At 37.6% G+C, this 13,295-nt stretch overlaps 1 protein-coding gene across 1 annotated transcript in view; it reads left to right on the top strand.

Annotated features, from left to right (window-relative positions):
• Positions 1-438: 438 nt before the first annotated feature.
• LOC127636062 (ciliary neurotrophic factor receptor subunit alpha-like) overlaps positions 439-13,295 on the top strand; it is an 85,011-nt gene continuing 72,154 nt past the window's right edge. Inside the window, exon 1 of the mRNA XM_052116437.1 lies at positions 439-569. The gene's annotated coding sequence lies outside the window, so the exon portion shown is untranslated. The remainder of the gene's footprint in view (positions 570-13,295) is intronic.

The following is a 13,295-nucleotide window of genomic DNA, read 5'->3' as shown; positions in this document are numbered from 1 at the left end:
TTTATGCTTTTTCGTTACTTTTGCTATTTTTGTTTTAATGCTTGGTATTTTAAAAAAAAAAAATTAACTTTTTTTACAGCTTGTTCCATGTTTCATGTGCAGCCTAATATAATGTTCACAATATATTTTTGGTGATTTGACTGCATAAGTTTTCTTATTTTTGTCTTTGCATGTATTACCATTTTATTTATGGTGTATTTGTGTATGAATCCCAGGAAGACTAAAGAACACGTGGAAGCTAACTGGGGGCCGAATAAAGAATATTGTCAGCTTTCCATTGTAACAACTTGCCCCATTTGCGCACATAGTACTCATACTGCGTACTTAACAGAATAATAAAAAAGCAGTATGGTAGTAGCCTGTTCAATTTGAAACACCGCCCAGGACTTGATCTGTGACAGGAAATCCTGGAGCGCGTGTGTGTGTACTGACAGAGCACTTCTCCAATGGGAACACCGGAGGGGAGTCACAGCACTGTGTCCTCCGACTTTACTACGAAGGTAAAGCGAAGCCAAAGCAATGGGGAGGAAACGCATCAAAAGTTCACTTAATGTTTGAAGATAACTAAGGTAAGAGTTAAGAATAAAGATATTAAGAACTTAACTTTCTAAGAACTTAATCGATCTAGTGAACAACAAATTAAAGTAAGAGAGAAGTTTTGGCGACTCAAGCGAGGTGGAGCTGTGTTTGGGAAATTGTCCGCTGAAGTCAATAAGCTGTTTTGCATTTTAGAACTTAAATTGAATTAGTTATATTTAAGGTGCTTGAAATAACTTTGCATGAGACGAGCAGATTAGATAGGCTACTTGTTGAGGATGTTTTGGTCTCCTGATGGTTTTATGTATTGTGGACTTGACGAACGTCTCCGTTATTTGCACTCTTGCACCATTATTACCATGTTGTTATCTAGAAGTAATGAATCCATGTTGTAAATTTTATAGACTTATTTATGCATATGCTTACTGCTCCTTTAAAATAATAATAATAATAATAATAAAGGAATACTGAAGCATTGGAGTAATGCTTAAAATAGTCTTTTAAAATACACTTTTATGTTTTGTATGTGTTCATATATAGCATTTATAATAATGGTATATTCTAATCAACTATATATTAAAGCTAGGCTATATATAATAGCGCTGGTAAAAATTATGAGACCACTGCAAAATTATTAGTTTCTCTGGATTTACTATTTATTATGTGTTTGAGTAAAATGAACATTCTTGTTTTATTCTGTAAATTACTGACAACATTTCTCCCAAATTCCATTTAAAGCATTAATTTGCAGAAAATGACAATGGGTAAAAATAACAAAAAAGATGCTGTGTTTTCAGATCTCGAATAATGCAAAGAAAACAAGTTCAAATACATTTTTAAACAACACAATACTAAAGTTTTAACTTGGGAAGAGTTCAGAAATCAATATTTGGTGGAATAATCCTGATTTTCAATCACAGCTTTCATGCATCTTGGCATGCTCTCCACCAGTCTTTCACATTGCTGTTGGGTGACATTATGCCACTCCTGGCACAAATATTCAAGCAGCTCTACTTTGTTTGGTGGCTGGTGGCCATCCATCTTCCTCTTGATCACATTCCAGAGTTTTTCAATGGGGTTCAGATCTGGAGATTGGGCTGGCCATGTCAGGGTCTTGATTGGGTGGTCCTCCATCCACATTTTGATTGACCTGTGTGGCATGGAGCATTGGCCTGCTGGAAAAAACAATCCTCAGAGTTGGGGAACATTGTCAGAGCAGAAGGAAGCAAGTTTTCTTCCAGGATAACCTTGTATGTTGCTTGATTCATGCGTCCTTCACAAAGACGAATCTGCCTGATTCCAGCCTTGCTGAGGCATGATAACTAATTTAGTTAACTAATAGAAACTTATTCTAAAGTTTTGCCATATTGCACATATGAGATTTGTAAGTAATCATTACCATGCTTTTTTTCTGGTTAAAGTAAAATTATAAATGTATTTATTGTTCTGTTTGTGTATTTAGTATAGAACTAACTGTATTATAAATCTTAATATAGCATTATATAATAGTAGGCTGTACACAGGATCTTGGGCTTTTGTGGGGTCTGTTGTGTCCAAGAGTGAACTGTGCCAGTCATTATCACAGGTTACAAATCCCTGCTATATTATAGCCTACTTTTCTGTACTATGGTGTGGTTTTAAGGATTGCAAATCTAGTCTTTGTAGTTAAATTACCTTTTAGTTTTTAAGTTTGAAGGGAATTGATTTACGCATGGAGACACAAGACAGAATGGGATTCTTAAATCTTTGGAAAAGTTAAGATTTTGAGATGTTTTGGTAAAATAAGAGTGCCTCCCATCATTTCTGCTAAATCCTTAACCTTGTGTATTTTAATCTTGAATCTTTTGTATGTTGGTTGCACAATCCAAATTGTCTATGGTAACCTTAACTTTGAAAGAACTCTAATCCTGAAGGTTATGGTCTTGGTTTCAATATCAGCCCTTGCTTTATCCTGGCATAGAAAACATTATCTTCAATAGCAGCATTCACTGAACTCTACATAGGGAACATCTACCCAGATGTGAATTCCAGCTGTCTGGAATGATTTATGTGCTCTAAATAGTAAACAAAAAAGAAATAAGAGGAATGCAAGCATGAAAACATGTTCAGGTGTTTCAGAAAGCTTGAAATGAAGGAAAGCTATATGCATGCAAAGCAAAAAACAAAAGAAAAAACCCCCAACAAAAACATCACAATTTTGATGTTTCTCTGGTGGTTGGAATTCATGGCTCTCTCCTCTGTATAACAGACTCCTCTCTGGTTTTCTGAATTGCTAAGTTCTGTTTCTCATCCAGCACACTTGTTTCCAGCTCATATTTCAGCATGTGTTATTAGTGACTGCAATCAATTTCAAATTAAACTCGAGTGCGCTTTGCTCTGTCAGGAGAAAAGGGCCCCAGTGAGGGGGACGCGGTCGACTATCTGGCAAGCTGGTGGTGGGCTGCAGCTCCGATATTGCATGAGGCCTTAGATGGGAATTTTACAAGAGATTCTTTGCACTCAAACTGCTAAAGTTTCTCTTTTAAATATATTTGCTGAAAAGAAGGGGGTGAACACACTGTGCTCTGTTGGAGTTTTTTGCTGTAATGATTCAGGCTTCCTCCCATTTAACTTGGAATTTTAAACTTCTGGGAAAACTGCAATGGAACGCCACTTTATGTTGGACTTACAACTCGTATGTAAATCTTCGGCTCTGATTATGCTGAGATGCTGGTGTGTGACATGTCGGCACAGAGAGAGATTTGCACAGAGAGAGATTTGCAGTCAATGATAAACCTTCACTTTTATTAAATAATATACATTGAGTCAAAGTTTGTACATTATATGACAATAAAACATGTTTATCAAATGTTTGCAGAGACAGATGTTCAAAACAAGGTGGATGAAACTTTCTTTTGATTTTCATAAACCTGTTGAACGAACATTAGCATCGTTTATCAATTTGGTTGCTTTGAGTGATCTCTGTTGACAAACAAGTTACTGTTCGATAAGGCACTCTTCGATACGTAGCATGTAGTTGTCACTACATTTCAAATTCAGTGAAAAATCACATCAAACTTTTTCATTTTCGATCATCGTTTTCATGATATTGTGATTGTGGTGAGCAGGGCATGGCCGAGTGGCATCTGGACAGAGCAAGGCCGGGAAGATAAGTGGTGTACGAGTTCCACCTGTGAGCCACACCGGTGTCATGTTCCTGTTAGTGCTGGGCGATATATAGAATATTAACAATATAATTAAGATAATTTTGCTGATTATATAAAATTGACCAATATTGTGAATATCGCAATGATTTTAATGTGACAGATAAACATTTTCTGCGTGTGATTCAGGACAAACCAGTGAAGCGCTGATTTGTGTGCATGGCGACGCTCTCAGATCAGTTCACGTGCATTGTGAAATCAAAGTAATGCAGGTTCAAGCATTCATGCAATTCCAAACATTACTAACAGTTACAAGGTATTATACAAATCTGCAAACCTGGCACAGAATAAAAGAAAAGGAGATTAAAGCAGTTCAGGAAATGCAGAACATTGTAAAATGTAAAATACACACTGCCCTTCCTGTGTCACAATAAAAGCTCCTTGTGAAGTTGAAGTAAATATGACAGCACTTTCGGTGTTGAACTAAAAGCCCCCAGGTGAAGATGAAGAGAACAGGACAGAAATATATTACTTTTGTATAACACAAATCTAATAATCAAAATAATATATTATATAATAATATATAACATCAGCATTATATTATAATAATCAACCTGACATGTCTCACAGTAATAATGTAGTATTATGCAATGTTCGGCTGGGGTTTCAAAAATAAGTCAATGAAATGGCTTTGCAAAGTAAAAACATTTGAAAGTAAATAATGCTTTTTATTAAGCTATGTATCATTGTGTATGAAATATAAATATAAAATGCATATCAATTAAAATTATCATCCTCCCTTGGATGAAATACTAATAATTAGATTTTTATTTAATGTCTTTAAATAATTTAATCTACTTTGCTACAGTGGCTGTTTGATTGAAATTATGGTTCCTCTGATTAAAAGAAGAAAAAAAACACGAGCCATTTCAGAGCAAATACATTATTATTGAGATATATATATCGGATATCATCAATAGGCTGAAAAATATAGAGATATAATTTAAGACATACCACGGCAGACAAAGATAGAGATGCATGGACCTGTGTGCATGTGTGTGTCGTTATGTTATGTGTGAAATTGAGAAGTGTAATGTGTTTAAATTGAGCATTTTTAAGTAGAGGTCGACCAATATGGGTTTTTTTCAGGCCGATGACAATCTTTTGAAATCCGGGTCGGCCGATGGCCGATTAATGCTGCCGATTTATTTTGGCCGATATGTGCTTATTTTTAATCTCTTATTTGAACCTTTTATTTGAAAGATAAAATGTAACACAAATAATTACTTAAGATAGACAAAATTTCTCAACAAATACATTTATTGAACACTTGACCAATCTGCACTTGTACACTTAAATTAAAAATGTATAATGTAAAAACATATTGTATGAATAATGTACACTCACCTAAAGGATTATTAGGAACACCTGTTCAGTTTCTCATTAATGCAATTATCAAATCGCATGGCAGTTGCTTCAATGCATTTAGGGGTGTGGTCCTGGTCAAGACAATCTCCTGAACTCCAAACTGAATGTCAGAATGGGAAAGAAAGGTGATTTAAGCAATTTTGAGCGTGGCATGGTTGTTGGTGCCAGACAGGCCGGTCTGAGTATTTCACAGTCTGCTCAGTTACTGGGATTTTCACGCACAACCATTTCTAGGGTATTACAAATAATGGTGTGAAAACGGAAAAACATCCAGTATGCGGCAGTCCTGTGGGTGAAAATGCCTTGTTGATGCTAGAGGTCAGAGGAGAATGGGCCGACTGATTCAAGCTGATAGAAGAGCAACTTTGCCTGAAATAACCACTCGTTACAACCGAGGTATGCAGCAAAGCATTTGTGAAGCCACAACATGCACAACCTTGAGGCGGATGGGCTACAACAGCAGAAGACCCCACCGGGTACCACTCATGTCCACTACAAATAGGAAAAAGAGGCTACAATTTGCAAGAGCTCACCAAAATTGGACAGTTGAAGACTGGAAAAATGTTGCCTGGTCTGATGAGTCTCGATTTCTGTTGAGACATTCAGATGGTAGAGTCAGAATTTGGCGTAAACAGAATGAGAACATGGATCCATCATGCCTTGTTACCACTGTGCAGGCTGGTGGTGGTGGTGTAATGGTGTGGTGGATGTTTTCTTGGCACACTTTAGGCCCCTTAGTGCCAATTTGGCATCGTTTAAATGCCACGGCCTACCTGTGCATTGTTTCTGACCATGTCCATCCCTTTATGGCCACCATGTACCCATCCTCTGATGGCTACTTCCAGCAGGATAATGCAACATGTCACAAAGCTCGAATCATTTCAAATTGGTTTCTTGAACATGACAATGAGTTCACTGTACTGAAATGGCCCCCAGAGTCACCAGATCTCAACCCAATAGAGCATCTTTGGGATGTGGTGGAATGGGAGCTTCGTGCCCTGGATGTGCATCCCACAAATCTCCATCAACTGCAAGATGCTATCCTATCAATATGGGCCAACATTTCTAAAGAATGCTTTCAGCACCTTGTTGAATCAATGCCACGTAGAATTAAGGCAGTTCTGAAGGCGAAAGGGGGTCATACACAGTATTAGTATGGTGTTCCTAATAATCCTTTAGGTGAGTGTATAACAAATATATTAAATAAACAAAGCAGGTGTTACGAACTGCTCCGAGACACAAAGGTTGAGATCCAAACGCAGCTTTAATTAAGGTGCAATCCAGACACGTAATCCAATATTCAGAGCATCCAAGAGAAGCACAGGCATAACTAGGGATGGGTATAGTTAAGTTTTTAATGGTATTACTTAGAGGTAGACCGATTAATCGGCCGATTTTTTGCATTTTTTAACATAATCGGCATCGGCCAATATCCAAGTATATCAAGCCGATTATTAGGCAGGCGCATCTGTGGGCAGCCTAGTGTTGTTGTGGAACACGTGTTGGACACACGCTGCCCCTAGAGTCATTTTCCAGTAGAGTGAGCAGACCTCAAGGAAGGAGCTAAGTTCCTTGGAGAAAACAGTAAGGATTAAATTTGTATAACTTCTTTATATTTAATTAAAAACTTTTGATATTTTACTGCCAACTTCGAGAAAAAACGCAATAGGCGACATGACGTTCGGCTACTTTGGATATTGATAGCGTAGTTGAAGTTGCATTATCACAGCAGAAGGGTTGCTATCATGTCACAATAAGCAAACAAGAATTTTGCAATTACAGACAGTGAATCTGAGACTTTTATTTGTTCTGTTTGTGTGTCTTATATTTGAGAGGGTTGTCACTCAATGCAGAGAAATAGGCTAAGTAATAAAAGATACCAACGCACTATAGGCTATTGAAGGACTGGCTTTGGTAAGCTCGGATGTTATCGGTTCTGCTGTCGGTACTGGAGAAATTAAGAAAATACATTTATTATTGCTATAAAGAGAAAGTTATTTTATCTCGCCAGCGATTTCTATGTATAATAATATGAAACCATTTGCCTGTGATGCAATTTAGCTATTCGCAGTCAGAGAGAGAGAGAGAGATCTCGCTCACGCGGTGACACAGCGAGCACAACATGAGCCCTGCATAATGAGTGATGAAGGAGGACAGAACTAAACATTCAAACATAGCCTGGTTTAGATCTGTGATATTAGTCTGATTTTATTTTAGATTTCGCCTTCCAAAAATTATAAAAATAATATTTATACATAAGCCGCATTCTGTCTAGCACAACTTCCTTCCCTTCACAGCGGTGCGCTGACATTTCTCCCTAAAACTCAAACTTAACGTCAGAATCAGCATGATCTGTGATTGTTGTAAAATGCTACTGTTGCCAAATTGCGGGACGCGTTTAATAATAAAAAGAGCGAAAGACCGTTCCCAAGGCGGCGCGCGCTTCGAAACACACCGCAAAGAGACGAGCAAACTATAGGCTACTTTGGGTTTCATGTGCGCGTCTAAACGATCAAATATACACAAAAATATGTCAAAACGACTGGCTTGGAGATTCACTTAAACACAGTTTATGTCTTAAATGGACGTAGTTATGGAAATAGTTGGGAGAAAATATGGTGCATCAGGAGCCTATTAGACTCGGTCTTAAAGGGGAAGCTGTCTAATAATAAACGTGACGATTGAGCCATTACTGCGAATCAAACAACAAAAGGCAAAGAGAAAATCACTTACAGCTCTTGAATGAATAACTTCTGCATTAATGAGCATTAATCTGCATTAATCTATCTATGATAAACTATGCAGTGTTATTTTACAATTGATTACTTTATTAGATTTCTTTTTAGACCACACCTGAACAGTAATGCTAGTAGACCTTACTGAAATTAAATCACTGTGCCTATATAACGTTTATCTTTATGTAATATATATTACATAAAGATAAACGTTATATAGGCATTTAAATACACACATTTTGACCTCTCAAATTTTGTGGAACATAGCTAATGTGATGAACTACACCTGTGGTTATTGTGCATTAAAGTCAAGACCAAATGATCATATTTACGAGTTGAGCACACATGAACGACACCACAATGTCGTAATTACATATGAGACATTTTCTTTGAGCCATGTCCTTACAAAAATGTAGTGTCCGCAAACTTGTGATAAATTCACCTCTCCTGATTTTCACATGCAAATGAGCTTTGCAGTATACTCTTCTTTGTAGCTGAAGGTTTGCTGTAGGTTCACCACTGCTGGTGAAGAGCTGTAAACTTCTGACAAACATTTTTGGTGAATAGCAAGGTCATTTCCATGTAAAAATAATGAGCTGCGAGATTGACAGAACACTAGAACTTTGACAGAACTTTTTTGTGAGAGCGGCTCTCCGAGTTGACATGTTGACATTATTCTGCAGAATAAAATAGGATTTATACCCAATTGGAAAAGTTTTTGGGGTAGACCTGACCTGCTAAAGAGAGACGGACTCCATCCCTCCAGGGAAGGTGCCGCTCTCCTCTCTAGTAATTTGGCTCATAGACGTAATAATGATATTAACTGACTAAATGGGGCCCAGGTCAGGAAGCAGACAAACTGGTTAATCCGAACGTCTGCTAGCTGCCTTGAGACGTCACACAGGTCACATAAACTACAACACATAGAGACACCTAGATATCTCATAGAGACTGTGTCTGTTCCACGAACTACGAAACACAATACCCTCACTAAATCATTTAGAAAAAATTTGATTAAGGTCAAACGTGAACAAAACAAACAAATTAAAAATGTACATCATATAAAAATAGGGCTACTAAACATTAGATCTCTTTCTTCCAAAGCATGAAATGATTACAGATCATAGATTGGATGCGCTCTGTTTGACTGAAACCTGGCTTAAACCGGATGAATATATTAGTTTAAATGAATCTACTCCCCCAGGTTATTGTTATAAACATGAGCCTCGTCTGAAGGGTCGAGGAGGAGGTGTTGCTACAATTTACAGTGAAGTTTTTGGTGTTACTCAGAGGACAGGATATAAATGTAAGTCTTTTGAACTAATAATGCTTAAGGTGAAACCGTCAAATACAAATAAAAATTCTCTGTCATCCTTTACCCTTGCTACAGTGTATAGATCACCCGGGCCTTATTCAGATTTCCTTAGTGAATTTGCAAATTTTTTATCAGATCTTGTAGTTACTGTAGATAGAGCCTTAATTGTTGGTGACTTCAACATTCACATAGATAATGAAAATGATACTTTGGGATTAGCATTTATCGATATTCTCAACTCTCTTGGAGTCAGACAAAATGTAACAGGACCAACTCATCGCCATAATCATACGCTAGATTTAATTCTTTCATATGGAGTTGATGTTGATAATATAGAAATTCTGCAGCAGAGCGATGACATCTCGGATCATTACCTCGTCTCTTGCATGCTGCAATCAGCTAATGTTACTCAATCTACACCACGCTATCGTTCAGGTAGAACTATTCTTTCGACCACTAAAGATAGCTTCACTAATACTCTTCCAGATCTATATCTCATATACTCAATAAACCCCAAAGCCCAGAAGAACTTGATGAAATAACAAAAAATTTAAATGCAGTCTTCTCTAGCACCCTTGATGTTGTCGCCCCACTTCGATTAAAGAAAATTAAAGAAATAAGCCCTGCACCATGGTACAATGATCACACTCATGCTCTCAAGAGAGCAGCTCGGAAAATGGAGCGCATGTGGAAAAATACAAAATTAGAAGTATTTCAGGGTGCATGGAAGGATAGTGTCTGTAGCTACAAACACGCACTCAAAGCTGCCAGGTCAGCATATTTTAGTAAACTCATAGAAAATAACCACAACAATCCTAGATGTTTATTCAGTACTGTGGCTAAATTGGTTAGGAATAAAGCCTCAACCGAACCAGATATTACGTCACAGCTCAAGAGTAATGACTTCATGAATTTCTTTACAGATAAAATTGAAATAATCAGAAATAAAATTGGAATTATGCAATCATCTGTCATAGCACCTCAGAAAACAGTGTCGAATAATTTCCCTCATGTGCAACTTCAATCCTTCAGCTATCATAGGTCATGAAGAGCTAACAAAAGTTATCGAAACATCAAAAGCCACAACTTGTTTGTTAGATCCTATACCAACTAAGCTCTTAAAAGAGGTATCTCCTGTAATATCAGAACCTCTTCTTAATATCATTAACTCCTCGCTATGCTTAGGACATGTCCCAAGAAACTTTAAAATGGCAATTATCAAACCGCTAATTAAGAAGCCACAACTTAATCCTGGAGAACTTGCTAATTATAGACCGATTTCTCCCGTTTATGTCAAAAATACTAGAAAAGGTAGTATCCTCCCAAATATGTTCATTTCTACAGAGAAATAGTATATATGAAGAATTTCAATCAGGATTTAGGCCTCATCACAGTACAGAGACTGCACTTATCAGAGTTACAAATGACTTGCTCTTATCATCTGATCGCGGCTGCATTTCTCTTCTAGTGCTTTTAGATCTTAGTGCTGCATTCGACACGATAGATCACGACATTCTCTTGAATAGGCTAGAGAATTATGTTGGCATTTGTGGAGTGGCATTAGCATGGTTTAGGTCATATTTAGCAGACTGCTACCACTTTGTCTATGTAAATGAGGAATTGTCAAACCAAACAAAAGTAAAATATGGAGTGCCACAGGGATCAGTTTTAGGGCCTCTGCTTTTCTCCATGTATATGCTTCCCCTGGGAGATATTATCAGGAATCGTGGAATAAGTTTCCACTGCTATGCTGACGATACACAACTTTATATTTCTTCAAAACCTGATGAGATTTCACAATTCTCAAAATTGTGTATTAATGAAATAAAAGATTGGATGGCCAGAAATGTCCTTCTACTCAATTCTGACAAAACAGAGGTTCTAATTATTGGACCAAAAAACTCTAAAAATAAGCCACTAAAATATAATTTGACTCTAGATGGATGTACTGTTACATCATCTTCAACAGCGAAGAACTTAGGTGTTCTATTTGATACCAATCTGTCATTTGAAAATCAAATTACAAATGTTTGTAGAACAACATTCTTCCACCTAAGAAATAATGCTAAATTAAGGCATATGCTCTCGGTTGCTGATGCCGAAAAACGAATTCATGCGTTCATGACCTCAAGACTAGATTATTGTAATGCATTACTGGGAGGATGTCCAGCAAGATCAATAAATAAACTTCAATTGGTTCAAAATGCAGCAGCCAGAGTGCTGACGAGAACCAAGAAATATGATCATATTAGCCCCATTTTATCATCGTTACATTGGCTACCTGTTCAATTCCGTATTTATTTTAAAATTCTGTTAACTACATACAAAGCTTTGAATGGTCTAGCTCCGCAGTACTTAAGTGATCTTCTACCACGCTATATTCCAACACGTTCATTAAGATCGCAAAATTCTGGCCTATTAATAGTTCCTAGAATATCAAAATCCACTAAAGGAGGAAGATCCTTTTCATATTTGGCTCCTAAACTATGGAATAGTCTCCCAAACACTTTTCGAGATGAAGACACACGCTCTCAGTTTAAGTCTAGACTAAAGACTCATCTATTTAGCCAGGCATACACCTAATTTATCCTCCAACCCACAATTAGGCTACTTTAGTTGGGTCTGCCGGAACCAGAAACCAGAAACATTAAGCATGATCTCTAACTCTCCAATAAATTTAATGGCATCTACGCTTACATCTTTTTATTTGTTTCCCTGTCTCAACCTCGGGACTCCTATCCTGAGGTCACCAGAACCGGCTGGATCCAGCACCATTCCTGCATCATGTTGGACTCCACTGCTATATGTCGCAGAATGATGATGACTAAAGGCAGCCGGTGCCAGCCAAACATCACTTCAATGTATTATGACGGACTTCAGAGGATGAAATGATGCCAACTCCAACCTGCATCACCTCAGTCTATTTATGGACTACGATCTTGAAATGAAATGCTTAGACTAACTATTGCCAACAAAAGCCTTCATCAGCCAATTAACAAGGACAATTGCATCTATGTGAACTTCTGCAATTAATCAAGATGGACTTCAAAGACTTTGGTCATTAATCTTACAGTTCAAACACAATCGATGTTTAATCACTGACCCTTAACACTTAGTTTAATAATTTTAAACCATGATTTTACCTATACATAATTAATATTTACATTACATTCATAATGTTAGCCAGAGGGGAACTGGCCCCCACAGTGAGTCTGGTTTCTCCCAAGGTTATTTTTCTCCATTAATCTACATCTTATGGAGTTTTGTGTTCCTTGCCACAGTCGCCTACAGCTTGCTCACTGGGGTTATTAATACAATTACCATTTAATTATTTTTAAACACTATTAAAAATCGCATTTTATCTAAATTACACAATGATGATTAATCGACTTTATAGACATTACAGTTTTATCGTCTGTTAATGCTGATATTCTGTAAAGCTGCTTTGAAACAATGTGTGTTGTGAAAGGCGCTATACAAATTGACTTGAATTGACTTGACATGTCTATATTCAGTAAGAGTCGTGGCAGTAGCTGGGCTGGTAATCTGGCATACCGGGCAATTTCCCAGTGGGCTGACGCACTTTGGGGCCGATCAGGGGAGGACTGGCCACCGGGAGATCTGAGCGGGCCGGGGGGGTCGGCCGCGAAATGTACAAAACGGTGCTGCAATATGCAGAAAAGGACAGCCAAATTAATGCAAATTACATCCTGTTATTGGTCCGTTTAAATGTCTTTGGTCCATGCTCCACTCATATACCGCATCAGTGTTTGTTTGGAAGCAGACCGAGACCCACTGTTCAGACGGTCTCGGTCCGCTTGCTTGTACCAAGTTTCGGGTGGCAGCGTTCATACTTATTCAAATGAACCGCACTAACAGAGCAATCGCACCAGAGTTTGTTTGGCAAGAACCAAACTTGCCAAGTGTGAACACACCCTTAGTAAGTCCAAACTTCCTAGGAGGACTTGAATGCACCATTACTCTGCTAGGATACTTGTCAACTAAAAAATCTACCACATGCCAAATTATTGTAAAAATGGCTCAAATGCAAAGTCACTGTAGTTTTGAGAAAAGCATCGGTATTGTTTGTTTGCCGATGCCACTTGATTTGATATTTTGTTATTAAATGCAATGAAA

The sequence above is a fragment of the Xyrauchen texanus genome, chromosome 43 (genome assembly GCF_025860055.1).
Source record: "Xyrauchen texanus isolate HMW12.3.18 chromosome 43, RBS_HiC_50CHRs, whole genome shotgun sequence".
NCBI lineage: Eukaryota > Metazoa > Chordata > Actinopteri > Cypriniformes > Catostomidae > Xyrauchen > Xyrauchen texanus.
The sequence above is the reverse complement of the archived record's forward strand: the minus strand, read 5'-3'. Positions and strand labels throughout refer to the sequence as shown.